Genomic DNA, 24973 nt, shown 5'->3' with positions numbered 1-24973 from the left:
AAGACTTCCAGCGAAACTTATTAGCCATTATCACTCCAAGAAATGTATTTTCATAGACTTGTTCAATTTCAATTCCATTAACCCTGATTTTAGCCACATTTTTCAGTTGTCTGGTGCAAAAAATAATACATTTAGTTTTATTTATATTTAACGATAATTTATTTATGTCAAACCAGTTTTTTAAATTTATTTAACTCCTTTTCCACTGTAGTCAGAAGGTGTTCTAGGTTTTTAACTGAGCAATACAGAGTTGTATCATCAGCAAACAAAACACATTTTAACAATTTAGTAATATTACATAAATCATTTATATATAATATGACACATAACACAAAGCCCCAGGGAACCCCACAAGTTACCTTCGACTGATTTGATTTATTGATTTGAACATACTGATATCTGTTATGCAGGCCCACTTGCATGCTATTATTCATCCACTTGTATTCTAGCCCTCTTCTACCATCTCTCTCTAGTTTTTTCATTATTATATACTATGATCAATTATATCAAATATGGCGTTATTTTTGTGCCTCTATTCTGAGCGCACGTAAAAGCAAAATGCCAATGTTGCATTTTAAGAAGAAGATTATTTTGAGCAAAGAAAAGTTTAATATGAGTGAACAAAATGTATTTCAGTCTTTGTTTTTATCCATATACACACACACATAACAGCCCCTCTTGTTCAGTTGTTAGCATTTGCTCTTGCACAGATCTCTGGTCTGTGTGCCGACTAGTGATGGGATTTCCGTCTCTTTTTAGAGAACTGGCTCTTTCGGCTCCGAACCGGCTCTTCGGGTTGTTTTGTTGCTTTAATTAATTTATTATTAACAATGATATAAAATTATGTACAAAAGGAATTACTAATGTAAAAAAAAAAAAAGTGGTTTTCTTTATATATGTTTATTAGGGGTGCAACGATACACAAAATTCACAGTTCGGTTCGGTTCGATACTTTGGTGTCACGGTTCGATATTTTCTCGATACAAAAAAAATGTTCATGCCTTTTTAATTTGTCATTTATTAAAATTATAAATATATATTTTAACTCAAAAGTACAGTTTTTAAATTTAACCCTAACCCTTGTGCGTGTTTTTTATTTTGACAGCGAATGCGCACCCCTGGTTATATAGCTCATCATATTGCAGCCACAGAAATTATTTTGTCCATGAAACCATAAAGCTGCACTTTCTTTTTGCCTTATAGTCTGATTTGTCATAACTTTTCCGTTTTGTGGTAAGCTTTTCTTTGGCTGTCACTTCTTCACCCTGACCTGTCTTATTTGGCTCAGCAGAACTAAAATATAAATCCTGCTGCTTTTACACACACACTCACATAACGGTCAGCGATTCTCTGCGCGATCAACCTCTCACATGTTTAAGCTTGCTGCGGGAGATTTCACTTGTCATGTTTGCGTAGTAAGCTAACGATTGATAAGACGATGTCAGAGGAATTGGTGCACAAATTATCATCACTCACAGATCAGTGCTGTTGCCCTCTATACACAGTTCGCGCGATTGCAAAGTGAAAGCAAAAAAACAAGCGCAAATTCAAACGCGATTTCAATATGTCACATATTGACAGTGGCTCACCGATGCCAATGACATAATTACCCAGCTACATTTCCGAAAGAATGCAAAAGCATTGACATATATTTTTCCTTCCTACGATAGCCCGACGGGCAGGGCAGGTAAAGTTTGTAGCATGCATGCTTGTTGTTTTTGTCTGCTTCCACTTGTCTTTGCACTAGGATGATGTCGGCGTAAATGTGCAGTCATATTCGTTGTGTTCCTACTAGTCAGGGCTCTAGACTAACTTTTTGCCATGGGCGTACCGGTATGCCTAACTTTAAAAAGTTAGGCATACCGGCACAAAAGTTAGGCGTACACAAATTTTATAATAATTTATATAATATAATGTGTTTTTCTGGATACACTGTGCTTTTTCAGCATTCAAAGATTGATGACACCGTGTCAGAGCACTGGCTATGAATTTCAGAAGGATCAGGCCTTAACTTAACAGAAAAGTTAGCAATAGTTCTTTTCCTATTACAGCTACATCCACTTCTGTCGTGCCTAGGCTGCTCACTAGGGCTGGGTATCATCACTGATTTCTATAATCCATTCGATTCCGGTTTTCAAAGTCCCGATTCGATTCAACGTAGCCTCAGACAGTCAGAAATATTATAATTCTGATCATTTATCAGTACTGACCTCTTCAGAATTGTGAACATCACAGCAGATGCCTTTGTGTGAAAGTAACTGAGAATAAAACACAGAAAAACATGAAGGAGATTTTCCCTGGTCTGGCTTTTTATAGCAGATAACCTTAAAAAGATTCTACAATGTTCTGCATATAAAGTTTAAATTTCTTCAGTATTGAACAACAGAAAAAATAGGCTTTCTTGTCCGAGGTCATTTAAGTGAAAAAAAGAAAAGAAAAAGACAGCAGCCACAGCGCTGTAAACAACGGTAGTAATAAGCGAATGAATAATACAGAAAACAGAGATTGGAGACGGGAAACTGTTCTTCAAGTACAGAGATAGAGAGAGAGAGAGCTAGCTGTGCATGGAGTGTGATTTTAATAGTCGTGGAAGCAAAACAGCAAAATTCATGACGACATTGATCAAATGTGAAGCGCAGTTTGCTGCTTCTTTTGCTGCTGGCTCGGTGAATTTTGGTTGGAGAGACAAAACCTGCAGCTCAGAATCAGCGCAAAAACACGTAATCACAGCGCGGACCGGACGCATCAGAATCCCTAAGCTCCGACAGCGTGTCCGTCTACGGGCCGTCGGGTGAGAAAGCCGAGAAAGACAAAGTTGATTCTGATGCGTCGGTCCGCTCTGTGTTTATGTCTTTGTCTGGAATCCGTGTACCTGCTCTCATTTGCTGTTTGGTTGTTGTTGAAATGGTTTTGTGAACTTTAATCTGAGAATCTGGCGTTTCTGGCAAAACACAGTTATATTTAAAAGTCGATTCAGGATTTAATGAATTGATATCACTTTATTCAAGCTACTCACCTCTCACTTTCACCTGCACTTTCAACTGGACCACGGCCAATCAGAGAGGTCCTGCCCCTGACTATCTCTGATTGGTTTAGTCCACGATAGAGGCAAAATGTGTGTCTGTTGTTGACCACAGGGAAGGTTGCAGATTTTTATTTTTTTTTTGCTACCCGAACAGTTGGTCGCACAGGCACAACCAAATTTTTTTTTTTAGTCGCACCACTGAAAAATTTGGTCGCATTTGCAACCAAATTGGTCGCACTCTAGAGCCCTGCTAGTGCTTTCAGGTTAATCTCGTTGAAATGACCTTAACGCCACAACACGGCAAATCGCCGTTAACGAGCTACCCCTGATAGCCCTGTGCATGGGGCTAGACGGCCAACACGTTAACGAGCTAACTGCACTAACACACTAGTTCCCACCCATGTAATTGAGCATTGCGTGGCACATCCAACATACTGTTTTACTTTAATCCATGACGCGCTTACCTTCAGGGTCATACGTCACATGAAAACCAAAATAATTCCAAACGCCAGATCTGAATGAGGGTGGGGGTGGTTCAATTTGCCATGTTGCAAGGAGAGCTTAACTTCTGTCTCGCTAGCTTGCCCTGCGCTCTTCCTTCTGACGATGCTGTCTTTGTTGAGCGCTCAGTGGATCTGCGCTCAACAGTGCAGCCTAGGCGGAGTAGTCGAACACAGATTCACTGAGCGCTCAACACAGACAGCATCGTCAGAAGTAAAGTTGATAAAATAAATTACAAATTTTGTATTGTTCTATACATATGCGTACCGAACCGAAAGCACTGTATTGAACGGTTCAATATCGATACGAATATCGTTGCACCCCTAATGTTTATATATAAATATATGTGGTGGCCCCTAGAGACAAAACACGTACAAACTCCAAAACACATTTCTAGCATGAACTGTGCTACTGCGAGTGTAACTACCGCCCCTCCCCCCTCTGCCCAGCGCAAAGCACAAGGATCACATGCCGAGTGAAGCGGAAAAAAAGAGAGGGTGAGAAAAGGAAAAAAAAACCACGGCTCGCGACATTCACGTCAAAGATCCGGCTCTAAGAGCCATTTCGTTTGCGACCGACACATCACTAGTGCCGACAGATATCTGCGGACCTGCTCTCAGAGTATTGTTCGTGCTCACAACATCTCTGCTTCGTGCGCGCTCAACTCTCTGTATACCGTTATAAGTGTGCCACAAAACCAACCATTCACAGACTTGAATGCAAAAATTTGGATTGACTGTTACAGTCTCTAATCAGCTCGCTAGCTACTGTATTCCAGAAACGGTCCAGAATGTGGCTAAATCCATTTTCGCTTAGTATGTATAATAATAATAATAATAAGAAGAAATATTATCTATAAAGCGCCTTTCAAGACACCCAAGGACACTGTACAATAGATAAAAACACATAATAGAACAATGACACAATGATACAATTATTTCATTTTAAAATATATAATTTTTTAAGACCATTATTGGTTTTAATCTAGTTTAAACCAAACCACTCCACTGGACTTAGCTACATTCTGGACCATGTTTCCGGAATGATACTGCCTAAGGGAAGCATACATAGACATAGCATACATTTTCACTACTATGCAGATGATACCCAACTTTATCTATCAATGAAGCCAGATAATATTAGTTAAACTGTAGGAATGTCTTAAAGACTAAAAGACCTGGATGACTTCTAATTTCCTGCTTCGAAATTCACGTAAAGCTGAGTACTAGGCCATAAAAATGTTAGAAATATGGTATCTAACTAGTAACACCAGTAACACTGTCAGGAATTTTAACCAGGATTTAGCTCTATGTAAATTGAATGGAACTGGGGTCTCAGAGTAGAACCACTACTCCTCAACACTGGAAGGAGCCAGTTGAAGTGGTTAGAGCATCTGACTAGGATGCTACTTGGACACATTGTAGATGAGGTATTTTAGAGATCGGAATAATCGTCCCATCAGAAGGAGGCAGAGGACACACTTGAGAGATTGTGTCTTAGGTGTTGCTCTAAAAAATAAACGTATAATCTGTAGTTTTAGTTTTCATATTTTTGGATAAACTCATCCCACTACTTTTACTCCTAAATATCTTACCAAGTTAATATTATTACTTATTTATTTTTATTTATTTATATTTTTGTTCTTGACTGAAATGTCAAAAAAGGAACATGTAACAAAATGTAAAATACAATAAAAACAATTCGGGGTAGCTGTAGCTCTGGAGGTATTGAACAGGAAGAAAAAAGGTGACGGTGAGACAGCGGAGGCTCAAAGCGAGGAGGAGGTTTAAACCGTGTCTGCCGTCTATCGTGATGGGTAATGTGCGATCGTTGGCAATTAAAATCGACGAGCTCTCAGCACTGGTACGGAGTCAGAGGGAATACCGAGAGTGTAGCCTGATGTGTTTCACCGAATCATGGATGCACCAGGACATTCCCGATGAGAATGCTTCCGTGGAAGGCTTCCACACTGTTCGGGCGGACAGGGACAGCATCGCTAGCGGTAAGCGGAAAGGAGGTGGGCTTGCTGTTTTAGTTAACAACCGGTGGTGTAACCCTGCCAACATAACAATCAAAGAAAGGATTTGTTGCCCGGACACTGAACTGTGTGCTGTTGGACTCAGGCCGTATTATTTACCCAGGGAATTCTCTCACGTCATCTTGGTGGCTGTCTATGTTCCCCCCTCTGCTAACCCCACAGCTGCATGTGACACTATCCACTCTGCCATAGCTCGGCTACAGACTCAGCACCCAAGTGCCTTTATTGTGATCTCGGGTGACTTCAACCATGTATCACTGGACAATACACTACCAACATTCAAACAATATGTGGACTGTCCCACCAGGGGAGAGAAAACTTTAGACTTACTGTATGCTAACGTCAAGGATGCATACAGCTCCTCCTCCCTCCCCCCACTTGGTAGGTCAGATCATAACCTGATTCACCTCACCCCCCGCTATGTGCCAATTGTGAGGAGGGAACCTGTGACCACCAGGACTGTCAGGAGGTGGTCAGAGGAGGCCTTAGCAGAACTACAGGGCTGTTTCGAGGTGACCAACTGGGAAACACTCTGTGAGCCTCACGCCGAGGACATCAATGGGCTTACTGAGTGTATCACAGACTACATAACTTTCTGCACCGACCCCATTGTTCCAGCTCAGACTGTTCATTGTTACCCAAATAACAAGCCGTGGGTGACTAAGGACATCAAAGCCCTCCTCAACAACAAGAAGAGGGCTTTCAGAGGGGGCAACAAAGAGGAGGTGAGGAAGATCCAGGTGTTACTAAAGGACAAGATCAGAGAGGCTAAAGACAATTACAGGAGGAAGCTGGAGTGGAAACTCCAGCAGAACAGCATGAGAGAGGTGTGGAGGGGCATGAAGACCATCACTGGATTCAGGCCAACCAACAGCAGGGGAACTGAGGGAGGTGAGAATAGAGCCAATGAGTTGAATCTGTTTTTCAATAGATTCGACACCACAGTGTCTGCTCCTACCCCCACAACCTCACCTGCAGTCAGCCTGGAATCCAGAGCCACACCACTGTGCCAGCCTCTCTCTTCACATGGCGCTGTTGCCTCCTGTGAGATTCCTGACACCCCTCCCCCACCCATCACCTTCACTCAATACCAGGTTGAGATGCAAATGAGGAGACTTCACTCAGGCAAGTCTGCTGGACCAGACGGAGTGAGTCCCCTTGTCCTCAAGACCTGTGCCCCCCAGCTGTGTGGAGTCTTTCATAAACTGTTTATGCTGAGTCTGAGTCTGCAGAGGGTCCCGGTGATGTGGAAGACATCATGCCTCGTCCCTGTACCAAAGACGCCACGTCCCAGTGGCCCCCAGGATTACAGGCCCGTGGCATTGACCTCCCACATCATGAAGACCCTGGAAAGGCTCATCCTGGACCAGCTGCGACCCATAGGTTAGGAGGGAACTGAGGAGGATTAATGGCAAGAAGGCAGCGGGTCCAGATGGCATCAGCTCGAGGGTCGTCAGGTCCTGCGCGGACCAACTGTGTGGGGTGATGGAGCACCTCTTCAACCTGAGCCTGAGGTTGGGAAGAGTCCCACAGCTCTGGAAAACCTCCTGTGTTGTACCAGTGCCAAAGACTTCACGCCCCAAGGACCTCAACTGCTACAGGCCGGTGGCTCTGACATCCCACCTGATGAAGACCCTGGAGCGGTTGGTCCTGGCTCAGCTTCGGCGCCTAATAAGCTCATCACTGGACCCACTTCAGTTTGCCTACCAGCCTGGCATTGGAGCGGATGATGCCGTCATTCACCTCCTACATCGTTCCCTCGCTCACCTGGAGACCGCTGGAAGCACTGTGAGAATCATGTCTTTGATTTCTCCAGTGCCTTCAACACCATTCTTCCCTCGGTTCTAAAGGACAAGCTGGTGAACTCTGGAGTGGACCATCACCTCACTACCTGGATCCTGGACTACCTCACCGACCGACCACAGTATGTGAGGACTCAGGGCTGTGTGTCGGACAGGGTCGTCTGCAGTACGGGGGCCCCACAGGGAACGGTTCTGGCTCCGTTCCTCTTCACCATCTACACTGCAGACTTCTCCCACAATTCCACCCAGTGCTTCCTGCAGAAGTTCTCTGATGACTCTGCAATAGTCGGCCTCATCACTGATGGGGACGACAAGGAGTACAGAGGTCTGACCCAAGACTTTGTGGACTGGTGCCAGCTGAACTACCTCCAGATCAACGCCAGTAAAACCAAGGAACTGGTGGTAGACTTCCGCAGGCACAAGCATTCTCCACTGCAACCACTGAACATCCAAGGTATGGACATTGAGGCTGTGGACAGCTACAGGTACCTTGGTGTTCATCTGAACAATAGACTGGACTGGACTCATAACTCAGACGCCCTCTACAGGAAAGGGCAGAGCAGGCTGTACCTGCTGCGGAGACTCAGGTCGTTTGGAGTGGAGGGCCCACTCCTGAAGAAATTCTATGACTCTGTTGTGGCTTCTGCTATCTTTTATGGCGGGGTCTGCTGGGGCGGCAGCATCTCTGCTGGGGACAGGAAGAGACTGAACAGGGTGATCCGAAGGGCCAGCTCTGTTCTAGGATGCCCTCTGGACCCAGTGGAGGTGGTGAGTGACAGGAAAACGGCGGCTAAGCTGTCATCCCTGATGGACAACATCTCCCACCCCATGCAGCAGACTGTGACAGCACTGAGCAGCTCCTTCAGTGGGAGACTGCAGCACCCACGGTGTGGGACGGAGAGATTTCGCAGGTCTTTCCTCCCCACTGCTGTCAGACTCCATAATAAAGACTTTAACTGATCAAGCACACACATCCATACATATGCAATAATACTAAGTGCAATAATCCTTTCTGTCATCGTTGTATTTTTACTCAGTTGTATATAGTATTTGTATTTGTATTCTATTTTTATCTTATTGTATATTTATTTTATTTTATTCTACTGTATATAGTATTTTATTTTATTCTATTCTGTACAGTTGTGTACTGTATTTATTCTTATTGTATTCTAATTTTTGCCTCATAACTTTTGCACTGTCCACTTCCTGCTGTGACAAAACAAATTTCCCAAGTGTGGGACTAATAAAGGTTATCTTATCTTATCTTATCTTATCTTATAGTAAGACCACACCTGGATCCCCTTCAGTTCGCTTATCAGCCTCGTCTCGGAACTGAGGACGCCATCATCTACCTGCTCAATCGTGTCTACACCCATCTGGACCAGCCGGCGAGCACTGTGAGGGTCATGTTTTTTGACTTTTCCAGTGCTTTCAACACCATCAGGCCGACCCTCCTGGGTGATAAGTTAGCAGCGATGCAGGTGGATGCTTCTCTGGTGTCCTGGATTGTTGATTACCTGACAGGAAGACCACAATATGTACGTCTCCCACAGTGTGTGTCTGACAAGGTGATCAGCAACACAGGGGCACCACAGGGGACTGTCCTCTCCCCCTTCCTCTTCACCCTCTACACCACAGACTTCAGCCACTGCACAGAGACCTGCCATCTTCAGAAGTTTTCTGATGACTCTGCGGTGGTTGGATGCATCAGCAGGGATGATGAGACAGAGTACCGGGCTGTGGTCGACTCCTTTGTCACGTGGTGTGAGCAGAATCATCTGCAGCTCAACGTGGCAAAGACCAAGGAACTGATCGTGGACTTCAGGAAGACCAGGAAACACTTGACCCCTGTTTCAATTCAGGGGGTCAGTGTTGACATTGTGGAGGACTATAAATACCTTGGAGTACACATTGACAATAAACTGGACTGGGCTAAAAACACCACAGCACTTTACAGGAAGGGCCAGAGTCGTCTCTATTTTTTGAGGCGACTGAGGTCCTTCAACATCTGCCAGAAAATGCTGAGGATTTTCTATGAGTCTGTTGTGGCCAGTGCGATCCTCTATGCTGTTGCATGCTGGGGGAGCAGGCTGAGGGTCGCAGATGCCAACAGACTTAATAAACTAATCCGTAAGGCCAGCAGTGTTGTGGGGATGGAGCTGGACTCCCTCAAGGTGGTGTCGGAGAGGCGGATGCTGTCCAAGATAAAGACAATGTTGGATAACACCTCCCACCCACTCCATGACATGCTGGTCAGTCACAGGAGCACGTTCAGTGAGAGACTGAGATTACCGAAAAGCACCACTGAACGACACAGGAAATCATTCCTGCCTGTGGCCATCTCCCTGTACAACGCATCCACTTAACACACTGTTTGCTGCTACAACTACACATGTTTCTTTTCCAACTATTTATTTATGAGTGACTTATGTATGTATGTATGTATATATATGTATATATTGTACTATTCTTAGCGTATTGTCTGTCTTGTCTTAATGTTGGTTTAAAAAATTTTTTAATGGAGCACTGTAACAAAAAATAATTTCCCCCAGGGATCAATAAAGTATTCTGATTCTGATTTGTGAATCTTTTCAAATCATTTTCAAGTTGCAATCCTCAATTTTAAGCTGATTTATAAATGAATTATAAAGTGATAATACTGTCCCATACAGGTTTTCACCCATGAGTCTGGGGTTATTCCCTGTGCCATATTCCCCCCCCCCCCCCCCCCCCCATTGTTCAAGGGAAATTTTATGCTATTTTTAAGTTCACTTTCATCTTCTGGGTCTCTATAGTTTAATTTTCACTTACTCTTTGGTTAAGTTAATGCACCCAAGCTACTTGGCTACAGAAAAAAATGATTTAGGCAGTAACATTTGCAGTAATAATCTTTATGAAATCTATATTTTTTCATGACAAATGCAGCCCAAAAATGTTGCCAATCTATTGAATAATAATTAATTTACATTTCCAATCAACTAGATTGAAGTTTGCAAAGTGTTAAAATACCATGCTTTGTATAAGATAAGATAAGATAAGATAAGATAAGATAAGATAACCTTTATTAGTCCCACACGTGGGAAATTTGTTTTGTCACAGCAGGAAGTGGACAGTGCAAAAGTTATGACGCAAAAATTAGAATACAATAAGAATAAATACAGTACACAGCTGTACAGAATAGAATAAAATAATATACTATATACAGTAGAATAAAATAGAATAAAAATATACAATAAGATAAAAATAGAATACGAATGCTATATACAACTGAGTAAAAATACAACGATGCCAGAAAAGATTATTGCACTTAGTGTTATTGCACATGTGTGGATGTGTGTGTTTGTTCAGTTAAAGTCTTTGTTGTGGAGTCTGACAGCAGTGGGGAGGAAAGACCTGCGAAATCTCTCCGTCCCACACCGTGGGTGCCGCAGTCTCCCACTGAAGGAGCTGCTCAGTGCTGTCACAGTCTGCTGCATGGGGTGGGAGACGCTTGTGAGTTCAAATCTGCAGATACCCTGTACAATGCACCACACCTCAAGACACGTCTCACAACACACTCTCCATCCCAGCGTTTGGTAGAATGTCACTGCTTGATCATTCTTATGTGTTACTTTTCAATTTATAGCAGACAAGCAGAGTCTGGTCCCTGCCAGCCCTTTGTAAAGGACGTGAAGAGCAGGAGTGAGAGGGAGATGGGATGGGAGTCCTGTATAATTGACACTGACAGAAAGCAGTCAGCTTTGATTAGTTCAGCCTTGGTAAGCAATTCATTAGCTGACTAGGTTGAAGGGGAATGGTAGAAGAAAAGATGGAGGAAAGGGCAGGGATATTCACGACACTGCCTTTGGATTGACTGATAATTAAAGTTGTATTTTTATAATATTTTTTAATTCTTTGCTCAAAATAAGTTATACACACACACACACACACACACATATATATATATAGATAGATAGATAGATAGATAGATACTGAATTATGATCCATAATTGGGTCATTTTAAAACAATAAATCAGAATCAGAAATACTTTATTAATCCCAAAGGAAATCATAGGTTACAGCAGGCAGCACACTAATGGTGCATGCACACTTACAAAGGAACCCTCGGACCAAACTTTACACAAACATCACATTGGGAAGACATGTCAGAGAGGTAGGCTGATAAGGAAAAAAACAACAAATATACATAACATGAGGTGAGAGGAGGAGAAAAAAACTTCACTCAGACTGAGCTCCTAATGGGAGAACAGTTTGAGAACAGAAAAAACACCCCAGCACAAAAGCACATGACTGTCAATACACCATAGAAACACAAGATAGGCAACAGGGATGGGTAAGGGTCGGAGGTGGGTCGAGTATCCAAAAATTATACTCAAGTAAGAGTAGCATTACTTTAAAATATTATTACTCAAGTAAAAGTGAAACGTAATCGTCAAAAACGTTACTGAAGTAAGAGTAAAATAGTACTTGCCGAAAAGACTACTTAAGTAGCGAGTAACTGTTTGAAATGTCCGATTTATTTAAAAAAAAAATGCTATCAGACAAAGAAAAATTAATAAATATACAAATTTTAGTATTTTCAAAAGGAATACGTGTAAAAACAACAACAAAATAAGGTACAACAATTTTAATTTCCAGATTTCAGTTTTTCACAACATAAAGCCTATTTAACCAATATCTACAGTAAATAATATAAATATAAAAACAGTGCAAAGACTTTCCAGTGACAAGATATGCTGTAAACGTTATATACATTTTTGCTCCAAATGGCACAGCAGCCTCAGAGAGAACATTAGAATGAGGCATCTTCAACATATGTACATACAAGACAGCTCAGTTTACCATATGTTGTATAGGTGTGCATTTATTTCTGCATATTTAGCAAAAATGTGCCATTTCTTAACTCAGTGAGGTGATGGTTAAGCTTAAGCAGCAGTTAGCTCTCAAGGTTCTTTCTGTGAAGCTGTAACTGTTTAGCAGTAAACAGGAGTCCTGCATGACTAAGAAGTCCTTCACAAGCTCCAGATGCGGGAAGAGCTGTATTGATTTTGATGGACAGCTTCTTGATGTGAGGAAAGCCATGCAATAGATCCACACCTCCAGTGAATGGACATGAAAGGTACCTCTCCAGCTCCTCTGCTTCTGGCTTTCCTGACCCCATGGATCCATCATCTTCAACGGTTAGGCTGCTGTTTGTGCTGGCCTCATCCAGCTCTGAGTCTAGGTGATGTCTGATGAAGTTGAGACCTGTGGAAAGATGTAAGGATTTCAAAAGAATTAGGTCTGGTCATTATAGTGCTGTATACACTGCCAAGCTACGGATGTTTGTTTGGAGCTAGCCTCCAAAAGCTGGCCATACACTGCGATTTTTGGCCCATTTTGAGATGATTTTTCAGTACAACCGTTTGGGGGATCGGCCCGAGCTTTGCCTTAATCGTGTGTGCATCATGTAGTATACATGGGGTAACGTGTGATCTAGACACAAGAGATGGAGGCACAACTTGTAGGATGAGGCAAGCTCATCCGAGTATGTAAGCGTAGAGCTGCCACCCAGGCAAAAGAAAAATAGAACTATATCACGTTATAACATGAAAAGTATATTGTTCTAACAATATACCTTTCACGTTTGAACAATATAATATCACGTTCGTACAATATAATATTTGTATTGTACGAATGTGATAATATATTGTTCAAACGTGAAAGGTATATTGTTATGATCATGTTATGGACGCACAGTTTGAGCACTAGGGATGGGTATCGTTTAGGTTTTATCCGATACCGGTGCCAAATCGGTACTTTTGAAACGGTGCCGGTGCTTAAACGGTGCTCGAACCGGTGCTTAAAGAATGGAGAACACAAAATTGGTCCAAAAACCTCTCATGTTCAGCTGGTTCACCAGGCCATCAGACTGCTGAACACGTCATAGACACCTCAGCTTCACTACTGGAACTTTAACATTATGCACTCCATACTGTACAGTAATGCCACTGTTTTGCACATGTCTCAACTCTGTATATTTTATATATTTTATTTATTGTTTACTCTATTTAATTTGTAAAATATGTGTACACACACACACACACACACACACACACACACACACACGTAGGAAAATATTTACTATACACATCCAGAAATGCATATACTATTATATATTGTACATATATTTATTAGTTTCAGATGTAGCCATTCTTGTATTTTGCTTGTTTACATTATTGTATTTTGCACAACTCTGTTGCTTGTGAAGCTCGCACACAAGAATTTCACTCACATGTGCTGTACCAATGTACCTGCACATGTGATGTGACAATAAAAGTGATTTGATTTGATTTGATTTGGTTTTTGTAAAAAGATAACAATGTTAGCCTTTTCTGCAGCTATAGGGCATATATGGTATCACTCTTGGCTGGAAGCAGTGCTTAATCAATGGAAAAAACACAAACTTTGTCCAAAAACCGCTCATGTTTAGCTGTTTCCCTCTTTTTCTTTGGTCATTTTAGCCTTTTTGGCCAGGGTGAAGGGAGTATCTGCCATCAAACAAGAAGACAGCCGCATGTAGATATGATGATGTTTGCTAGTTCACCTTACATGCATTAATTTAATAACGTGGTTAGCCTACTCAACGTAAATTACTCACGCAGAGAAGAACGGCTGCTGCTGCTGCCATCATCATCCGTCATCATTTCTGCTACACTGGCAGGGCTAGGGGCCAGGACTCTCCTCTTCGTGTTTTTGGGTATGTTGCTAACTCCGGGTCCGATAACAGGCACCACACCGCAGTAGATGCGCTCGGTGTGAGGTCTCGCAGCAAGCTATCAAATACAGCGCATTTCTTGGTTTTTGGAGAAAAAAAAACCGCTATGCGTCGCCAGGTGTTTCATCGGATTTGAGGAGTTACCTCCTTTGACAGTATCAGCTTAAAGCACTTGTTGCAGGCTGCTGAGTTTGCATCTTTTGCTGTGAAGTACAGCCAGACTTTTGACCGCTTCGCCTTGGGCATTTTTAATCTGTAGCTCTGCATAAAAGAACGTACGTACCTGGCCCCGCCTACTATCCTCGGAAACGTAAAATGATTGGCTAGAAGTGTATCACAGCTCAGGAAAAAAAAGCACCGAAATAAAGCACCGAAATGTGCGCTGCTTTTCGGTCTGGTTACTACCGTTTATGTCAGAACCGGTGCCATCATGGCACCGGACACCGGTACCCATCCCTACTGAGCACTCAGGTCACATCAGAGCATCAGGCCGTCTAGTATGAGGTGCCGTAAGGGACATTATTACTGAAACGCTCTCACACACACTACTGAAATTTTAGCTCTCACACGCACTACTGAAACGCTCTCACACACGCTACTGAAACGCTCTCACACACACAACTGAAACGCTCACACACACACTACTGAAATTTTAGCTCTCACACACACTACTGAAACGCTCTCACACACACAACTGAAACGCTCACACACACAACTGAAACGCTCTCACACACAACTGAAACGCTCTCACACACACTACTGAAACGCTCTCACACACACAACTGAAATTTTAGCTCTCACACACACTACTGAAACGCTCTCACACACACAACTGAAATTTTAGCTCTCACACACACTACTGAAACGCTCTCACACACACAACTGAAACGCTCACACACACAACTGAAACGCTCTCACACACACTACTGAAACGCTCTCACACACACTACTGAAATTTTAGCTCTCACACACACTACTGAAACGCTCTCACACACACAACTGAAACGCTCTCACACACACTACTGAAACGCTCTCACACACACTACTGAAACGCTCTCACACACACTACTGAAATTTTAGCTCTCACACACACTACTGAAACGCTCTCACACACACTACTGAAATTTTAGCTCTCACACACACTACTGAAACGCTCTCACACACACTACTGAAACGCTCTCACACACACTACTGAAATTTTAGCTCTCACACACACAACTGAAACGCTCTCACACACACAACTGAAACGCTCTCACACACACAACTGAAATTTTAGCTCTCACACACACAACTGAAACGCTCTCACACACACTACTGAAATTTTAGCTCTCACACACACTACTGAAACGCTCTCACACACACTACTGAAAAACCAAGGCATTTCAGTTGAACAGGAAGGCATTTCAGTTAAACAGGAAGGCATTTCAGTTGAACAGGAAGGCATTTCAGTTAAACAGGAAGGTGTTTCAGTTAAATGGTAAATGGTAAATGGCCTGTATTTATATAGCGCTTTACTAGTCCCTAAGGACCCCAAAGCGCTTTACATATCCAGTCATCCACCCATTCACGCACACATTCACACACTGGTGATGGCAAGCTACATTGTAGCCACAGCCACCCTGGGGCACACTGAACAGTTGAACAGGAAGGCATTTCAGTTGAACAGGAAGGTGTTTCAGTCGAACAGGAAGGCGTTTCAGTTGAACAGGAAGGCATTTCAGTTGAACAGGAAGGCATTTCAGTTAAACAGGAAGGCATTTCAGTTGAACAGGAAGGCATTTCAGTTAAACAGGAAGGTGTTTCAGTTGAACAGGAAGGCATTTCAGTTGAACAGGAAGGTGTTTCAGTTGAACAGGAAGGCATTTCAGTTAAACAGGAAGGCATTTCAGTTAAACAGGAAGTTAATTCTTGACAAGGAAACTGAAGGAAAAAGTGTTAGATTTCAAACAAACCACTACACAGATGTCTACTCAGCAACCTGTTAGTTAGGGGTGGGTTTTTATAATCGATTTATTGATTAAAATCGATTCTGGCTTGGATAACGTGAAATCGATTCATTAAAATCCTGAATCGATTTTTTAATATAAATTTATTTTACCCAAAATGCCAGAATCTCTGGTGAAACCTCACAAAATTTCAACAACCACCAAACAGCTAAGACAGTAAATGAGAGCAGGTACGGCTTCTGCACAAAGACGTAAACACAGCGCGGACCCGCGGATCAGAATCAGTGAGATGTCGCCTTTCTCACCCGACAGCACGGACACGGTCGGGGCTGAAAGCCGACAGCTCGCTGACTCTGATCTGTCAGCAGGTCCGCGCTTTGTTTTCACCCCGTTTTTGCGCCGATTCTAAAGCTGTTAGTTTTATCTCTCTCCAAACAATATTGACTGAACCAGCAGCAAAAGAAGATCCAAACTGCGCTTCACATAAACATCGTCATGAATTCCCAAACTGTTTTGCTTCCACCACGATAAAATCGCACGTCATGCACAGCCCTCTCTCTCTCTTTCTCTCTCTCTGTACTTCAAGAACAGTTTCCCGTCTAAAAATCTGTTTTCTGTATTATTCGCTTGCTTGTTATGCACAAGTCTACTGTTGTTTACAGCGCAGTCGGCCGCTGGTTTTTTTTTTTTCATTTTACATACTTCCGAAAAGAAAACCTAATTTCTGCCGTTCAATACTGAATAAATTTAAACTTTTTAAAATTATGCAAAATGCAAAACGTTAGCCGTGTCTCTAATAAAACCGCTGTAACGTCAGAGGTAACGTTCATATGTTAATGGTTTTCTTTCGTTTTTGATGTACTGCAGAATATTTTTTATAAAATCCCAGGCCAGGAAAACCACCTTCATGTTTTTATGTGTTTTATCTTCAGCTACTTTGACACAAAGGCATCTGCTGTGATGCTCACACCTTTGATAAAGTCTTGCGTGTGTCAGCTTCCTTTTTTTAAATACAAAAATATGTAAATGTACTGATCTGAATTATAATATTTCTGACTGTCAAAATTCCCCATAATCAAATCGAATTGAATTGAATCGAATCGTGGAACAAATCGATTCTGGACCTTAGTGAGACAGCTGCATTACTTAACAATATATTAGCCTCAGCATAAGTCAAAATTTAGAATAGCGGGAGACGTGCATTATCCTGGTTATTTTTTTGGCATATGTGCTTTTTGTCTTTTTTTAGCAAAGAAAAATATCTTAAAATCATCAATAAAACCAGGGAGAGAAGGCTTAGCGTTCCTCCATTTAGCACAATGGATATGATATTTACTCAAAAGTATTGTTAAGATATTCATTGTGTGTACTCATGTTGTACAGTGTTTAACTGCATTATGGTTACTGTGGTTTAACAGAGACAGTATTTTAGTTGCCACCACAAGGAGGCACTGTTTCATTGTAAGAGCACGGATGCTGCGTCATCACGCCCCTAAGAAAAAAAAAAGTATACCACAACGAAAATGGCACCCATGAGAAAAGTTTTGCCGCATGTTGATGAGGAATAAAGTTCCCAAAAATATTAAGGACATTTTTGCCTCCGTCGTCATTTTCCTTCGAGTTGATCGCTGTCGATGCTGCAATACTCAACAAGTATGATGATGTTAATAATGTCTGAGACATCCAATGCTAGATGATCCATATAAAAAAAATTATGATGTAATTCAAACAGTGGCACATCATTAATATTTAGGGAAATCCAATTTTTTAAGTTGCACCAAATACATTGTGTGATAGGGCATAGGAAAAAAAAAGATGTTCTAGGGTTTCATTTTCATCAGTACAAAAAGAACACTGATCCACCTCAAAGCCAAATCTCTTTTTTTAGAAATTCTGCCACAGTATTAGTTTTGTTTAAAGTGTGTTTCTTTAACTTTAGGTAGAATAGGCTATTTCATAAATTTTTAGTATGCTTTATCCAGTGTATATAAAATAACTAAATTAGAACCATGCCATGTAACCATTCTGTTGTAACTATGAAATATTTTGTCTTTGAAGAAACTACTAACAAATTTCTTATTGCATTTTTATCAAACAGCTGACATTGCCCTAGCAATAAATTTGGGAGCACTGATGAGAAATTATTGTATATCATAAAAATTTTAATCAAATGAAGCAGAGGCAGTGGGACCAGTTCACAAAATTTGTTATATTCTCTTTGAGAACAGTTTAGACAATATTTTTCTGAAAAGTCTGTGTAACTTAGAATGACACCGTTATCATCCAACAAATCTGTTATGAATATAATATTTTTGTTCAAACCAGTCACTCTTGAAAATTGATTTTTGATTAAGTGTTATTACCCTATTATTCCATAAGGTTGAATTATGGGGAGAAGTTGAAAATCTCATTTTCCCAAAAATGCAACGTCTGTTATGGGGATTTTATTTGCCGCAAAATCACATTTCAAAATAAAGTCTAATCCTGTATACTATTTTATTAAACAAGAATCATGGGATGTGGAGCTAAGTAGAGTCTGGCTGTCACAGACAAGATTTTAACCATTTAATTCTAAGGGTGCCAACCATAAATTCCAATTCTGGAGTTTTGATACCACCTTTATTGTATCCCTTCACAAGCTGAGATCTTTCTATGTAATGGGTTTTATTCCTCCACAAAAATTCGAACACATTTCTATTTATGGTTTTCATGGTATTTATCGTTTTTTTATTTTTTATATTGTTTACGTGGCGCAAAAAAGGTTGGGGACTGCTGTACTAGCAGGTTGCTGAGTAGAAATCCTTGTAGTGTTTTGAAATATACCACTTTTTCCATCAGTTTCCTTGTCAGGAAACAACTTCCTGTTCAGCAGAAATGCCTCTGGTTTCAGTGGTGTGTGTGAGAGCGTTTCAGTAGTGTGTGTGAGAGCGTTTCAGTAGTGTGTGTGAGAGCGTTTCAGTTGTGTGTGTGAGAGCGTTTCAGTAGTGTGCGTGAGAGCGTTTCAGTAGTGTGTGTGAGAGCGTTTCAGTTGTGTGTGTGAGAGCATTTCAGTAGTGTGCGTGAGAGCGTTTCAGTAGTGTGTGTGAGAGCTAAAATTTCAGTAGTGTGTGTGAGAGCGTTTCAGTAGTGTGCGTGAGAGCGTTTCAGTAGTGTGTGTGAGAGCTAAAATTTCAGTTGTGTGTGTGAGAGCTAAAATTTCAGTAGTGTGTGTGAGAGCGTTTCAGTTGTGTGTGTGAGAGCGTTTCAGTAGTGTGTGTGAGAGCGTTTCAGTTGTGTGTGTGAGAGTGTTTCAGTAGTGTGTGTGAGAGCGTTTCAGTAGTGTGTGTGAGAGCGTTTCAGTTGTGTGTGTGAGAGCGTTTCAGTTGTGTGTGTGAGAGCGTTTCAGTAGTGTGTGTGAGAGCGTTTCAGTTGTGTGTGTGAGAGCGTTTCAGTAGTGTGTGTGAGAGCGTTTCAGTAGTGTGTGAGAGCTAAAATTTCAGTAGTGTGTGTGAGAGCGTTTCAGTAGTGTGTGTCAGTAGTGTGTGTGAGAGCTAAAATTTCAGTAGTGTGTGTGAGAGCTAAAATTTCAGTAGTGTGTGTGAGAGCGTTTCAGTAGTGTGTGTGAGAGCGTTTCAGTTGTGTGTGTGAGAGCTAAAATTTCAGTAGTGTGTGTGAGAGCGTTTCAGTTGTGTGTGTGTGAGAGCGTTTCAGTAGTGTGTGTGAGAGCGTTTCAGTAGTGTGTGTGAGAGCTAAAATTTCAGTAGTGTGTGTGAGAGTGTTTCAGTAGTGTGTGTGAGAGCATTTCAGTTGTGTGTGTGAGAGCGTTTCAGTAATAATGTCCCTTACGGCACCTCATAGTCTAGTGTGAGACCCTGCATCGTGACCTATGAACTTTTAACCCCTGAGATTCAATTGTACATTTGAGCAGGAGCTGAATAACGTGCCTGAAAAAAAATAGCAGTGTTTGCCCAGCTTAATGCAGACTGTTTAAACTAAACAAGCTACTGTTTCACATAATAAACCCTGTCACCCGCAGTATTGCTTTCTGTTTTAACAGTTAAAGCAGTAGAGACGAGCTGTTTACATGTGCGTGGAACTCTAGCGTCATTAACCAGGCTAGCTGTTAGCTTATAGCTCACGCTAGCTAACCAACGAGCAGTTAAAAGGACAGCCGAAGCTGCACAAAACACCCACAAACTTCACAAACCTCACTACAATGTAGCGCCAAAAATATGACTCGCAGCTCGCTTGACACAGCTGCTGTAACATAAGACTGACATCCAGTTAACTACAGCTAAAAAGATATTTAGAGAAAACTTACCGTTTCCTCAGGTTACACAAGCTGAGTTTTTTCACGCTGAAAAGTTGGTTTGTTTTGGCTCTCACTGAAGACATAGCTGTTCTTTTGTACTGCTTTTAAACAAAACATTTTTTGTATATGAAGCCAAGGCTGTTCATCCTCTTCAGCTCTAGCGTAGACTCTGCCATGGTTTCATGTTTCTTCTTTCCGTGTGTCCGCTACTTTGAAACGCTTGGGCCGCTCTGCCCGCCACAGTTTCAAACTGGTCATGTGACTGCATGGCCACATCTCATTGGTAAAAAAATTACCGGAAACTCCACTGGCGGCATGTTATCTAATGTCTTAAACTAATTATTCTTTTAAAAAGTAACGAGTCGAATTTTGTAAATGTAGCGTAGTAAAAGTACCGTTTCTTCTTCACAAATATACTCAAGTAAAAGTAAAAAGTATCGTGCAAAATAGGTACTTTAAGAGTACATTTTTTTTCAAAAACGTACTCAAGTAAATGTAACGGAGTAAATGTAACTCGTTACTACCCACCTCTGGTAAGGGTAAGAGAGAGGCGATGTAGACATCACATCCGGTCCTGCAGCATGTCTGCGTTGGTCCAGTCGACCCGCCATCTGCCCCGGGAGGGAACAAGCATCGAAGGTGTTTGGAAAGGGAGGGGGGATGAGTGTGTATCAGTGTATGTGTATGCATTTGTGTGTCCTGAGTTTAGCTGAGAGAGTGTCCTTCGCCCTGCCAGGCTAAGTAAATAGTCTTCAGGCCGACCCAGGTGGCCTTGCGTTGGGGAGGAACAGTCTAAACATCGTCTGTTCTCAGGGTGAGAATTTGTTTTGTTCAGCTCCAGCCTTGAGACCACAACTGGCGCCGAATGGTTGTTTTTCCTTTAGTGTGAACAACTGCATGTGAATTTCACAGCCATTCTAGCAGTCCGAAACCGGTCTCTCAATCTCCCATTGGAGAGCCGTGAGCTTCTCTCACACACACAACTGTCATCAATCTTGCGCTAACAGAGCAAATTCTGAGAACTCATGACCACCGTGAGCTTCTCCAAGATGTTATCCAATTTTCGCTCAGAGGTCTTAGTCTGAGTGTTCACGGCAGCCTTAAGCTTCTCCAAGATCTTATCCGTGCTGCACTCAATGAGCCTATTTTGAGAAGTCACGACTTGTCCCATCGCTTCAATCACAGTGGGCAGCCTTGTGGGATTTTGAACAGCCGATTCTGCTTTCTTTAATCTTCGATAAGCCAGGGCCAAGCCAGCTCCGATCAGCAAGAACCCTGTTATCATGGTTCCGAAAAGGTAGATGTCTTTAATGTCTTCGATCAACAGTCGGGCCAAGCACACGACCCTCCAGTTATGCCACCCGTCCATCATGTATGTGGCAGGGAATGTCCCTCCAGGACACTCAGGCTCACCCGAGCTCAGGCTTCTCGTTGAGAAGAGGGTGTCAATTGCATTCAGGGACCAGTTGATCAAATCCATAATTCCATAAATCCATAAAATACATATATTAGTAAAGCCTATCTAAGGCTACGTTCACACTGCAGGCGAAAGTGCATCAAAACTGGAGATTCAATACATCGCTGCTCAAAGATAAAGACTTTAACTTTTATTTATTTATTTATTTTGAGTCCCCTTTGGATCTTTAGCCATCAGAATTGTTGTCTTAAGGCCAAGAAAGATGCCAAGTGGATTTATTTTACCAAGTGGATCATCATGGCCTTGCCATATTGGTCCATTTGATTGACCTTTATTATAATTATGAATTTATTTTATTTTCGGTTGCTACAAACGGGACAGACATGACTGGGGGATAGGACAGGGAGAAAGAATGAAGGAAAGAGAGGGAGAGAAAGAAAACCAAAGGGGAGAAGAGACTGTGAGAAAGGGGGGAAGAAAGAAAGAAAAAAAAAACAGAAGAGAAAGCAAACAACAAAGAGCAACATAATAAAAAAAAAAACAGCACCATCACAATAAACTAGCTAGCAGTAGATAACAGTAGATACTAAATATTAAACGATATTGTGCAGCACGCAAGATAGACAGCGCACAATGTGCTTTGAGGCAGCAGCCAAGAAAGGTGTAGTCCGTGTCTGTGAACACCCGTGTGTACACCTCTGTGCATACCTGTGTGGATCAGCATGCTTGTATTCCAAAGGTTTCTCCATGTAACGATCTGCTAGGGAGTGTGGGGAGCCATAGCCCCGTCCACCAGGGTATGAAGCAGGTATGGAGGAGATCCAGGCCCCAGATATCCAGAGGCCCCAGAGTACAAGGACCCGAGGAGGACCACCAAAGGGGGGGGAACCGTGCCATCCTCCTGGGAAGAGCTGAGTAGAGCCCCAAACGAGAGGTCACCCCGCAGCTACGGAGCAGAGGCCAGAGGGGGTTGCAGTGGCGTGCCCGCGGGCTCTGCTGGCAGCCAGCTGTGCCAGAGAGGACCGAGCTTCAGGCCCAGAGGCCTGAGGGCATCCCACCTGGGCCACAGGCGCCCGGCCCCGCCAATCGGCCACCAGGAGTGAGCCGGTACATAAATGAGCGCCCAGCCCCAGACGACAAGGACCACCAACACACCAACGTCTGAGGGCATCAGCCACCGGCAGGGAGTGTGGTGAGGGGAGATAGGCCTCCGTACTTTAGAGGGCCTGAGATGTACCCAGAGAGGTTGAGTCTAAGACCCAACCTGACATATAGACACAGACGAACAGGCACACGCGGACACAAACGTGCATTCCCACCCCATACACACAACCAAATACTCGCCACTCACCCAACGTGTAGACAGACACAAATAGACACTGCACAGGCAGTCGCACTCCCCAAACATACTCTATATCCCAGGTCCAGGTACCCCCGCCCTCAGAGGGGCAAGCCGCACCCAGGAGATGTAACCCTTCTCTCTGGGGTGGAGGCAAGTGGACCACCTCCTTATCTGCAGTAGCAGGGAGGCCCCGCATCCCAGACCCCAGTCTGACGGCCAGCACCTCCTCCCAGCCCCCCAGCCCTGACGGCTAACAGAACCGGGGTGAGTGAAGACCTCAAACCTCCCCACGCCTGCTCATATGTAGTGTTGCTGTGTGCTGTTCTAAAGTGCATTTAAAACTCAGGAGAGCATGGTACTTGCTTCCTCTCAGAGAGCAGCACGGCACGACTTTAAATATTTTTAAAAAGAGTGGACTTCATATTTAGACTTTAATGACACTCCCGGAACATCAGCTTCTGTTCTATGGGAAGCAGGGAAAGCTGTGATGAGAGGTAAAATAATTTCTTTCTTGCCACACAAAAAGAAGGAAGAAAACAAAAATATTCAGGAATTGGAAAAAACTATCAAATCCTTAGAAGAAGCCTACGCGTGCGACCAAGATCAAGAAATAATGAACAAAATACGCAAAAGAAAACTAGAATTAAATGAAATTATTAATAAAAAAAACACAATTCCTAGCACAAAGACTTCGCTTGCAGAATTTTGAACACAGTAACATATCAGGTCGATTTCTAGCTAACCAGTTAAAATTAAATAAAGAAAAAACAACTACATGTGCTGTTAAAGATTTATCTGGAAACACAATATATGACCCTGGAAGAATAAACAAAATTTTTAGGGATTTCTATGAAACTTTATATTCACCACAAATAAACCCATCTAAAAATGAAATTTTTCTTGACAATGTAACTCTTCCAAAATTACTAGACAGTCAAGCAATGGCACTGGATTCGCCACTGATGCCAGGTGAACTCCAGGAAGCCCTGATACCCAATAATAAGGTTCCAGGTCCAGACGGCTTCCCTGCAGAATTCTACAAAGAATTCTGGACAATTTTGGCACCAGTATTCCACGGAATGTTGCAGGAAATCAAGGAAAATGGCAGACTACCTCCAAATATGAATTCTGCCAACATTAGTCTCCTGCTAAAACCAGGCAAAGACCCTTCATTTCCCTCAAGCTATCGTCCAATATCCCTTATAAATGTAGACCTCAAAATAATCTACAAAGTTCTCTAAAAGAGACTAGAGAAAATAACCCCCCTCTTAATTCATCCTGACCAAACTGGTTTCATAAAAGGTAGCCACTCATCAACAAGATTACTTAATTTAATAGACTACTCATACAGTAAAAACATTGAAACCACAATATTATCTCTAGATGCAGAACAAGCGTTTGACAGAGTTAACTGGAAATTTTTATTTCCAACTTTACACAAATTTGGTTTTGGAAACTCTTTCATAAACTGGCTAAGAATATTATATAATTCCCCAACAGCTTGTGTCAGAACAAATGACCAGACATCCTCCAGCTTCTGTCTCCTGAGGGGCACCAGACAGGGATGCCCACTCAATTCAATTTCAATTCAATTCAATTCAATTCAATTTTATTTATATAGCGCCAAATCACAACATAAGTCGCCTCAAGGTGCTTCACTCTCCCCCTCACTTTTTGCAATTTTTATCGAACCACTAGCAGCAGCATTTAGACAGGCTACAACAATTAAGGGCATAAAATGTAAGAACGTAGAACATAAAATCAGTCTCTATGCAGATGATGTGTTGCTTTTCTCCCAAACTCACAAACCAACCTTTCTGAGGTAATTACTCTAATAAATTGGTTTTCCAGAGT

At 42.3% G+C, this 24973-nt stretch overlaps 1 long non-coding RNA gene across 1 annotated transcript in view; it reads right to left on the bottom strand.

Annotated features, from left to right (window-relative positions):
- LOC145420224 (uncharacterized) overlaps positions 1–24392 on the bottom strand; it is a 306663-nt gene extending 282271 nt beyond the window's left edge. Inside the window, exon 1 of the long non-coding RNA XR_013901533.1 lies at positions 22486–24392. This is a non-coding gene — a long non-coding RNA (uncharacterized LOC145420224). The remainder of the gene's footprint in view (positions 1–22485) is intronic.
- Between the last annotated feature and the right edge of the window lie 581 nt (positions 24393–24973).

Source organism: Astatotilapia calliptera, chromosome 14 (assembly GCF_964374335.1).
Source record: "Astatotilapia calliptera chromosome 14, fAstCal68.1, whole genome shotgun sequence".
Classification (NCBI taxonomy): Eukaryota; Metazoa; Chordata; class Actinopteri; order Cichliformes; family Cichlidae; genus Astatotilapia; species Astatotilapia calliptera.
Note: the sequence above shows the minus strand (reverse complement) of the source record. Positions and strands in the feature narration are given on the sequence as shown.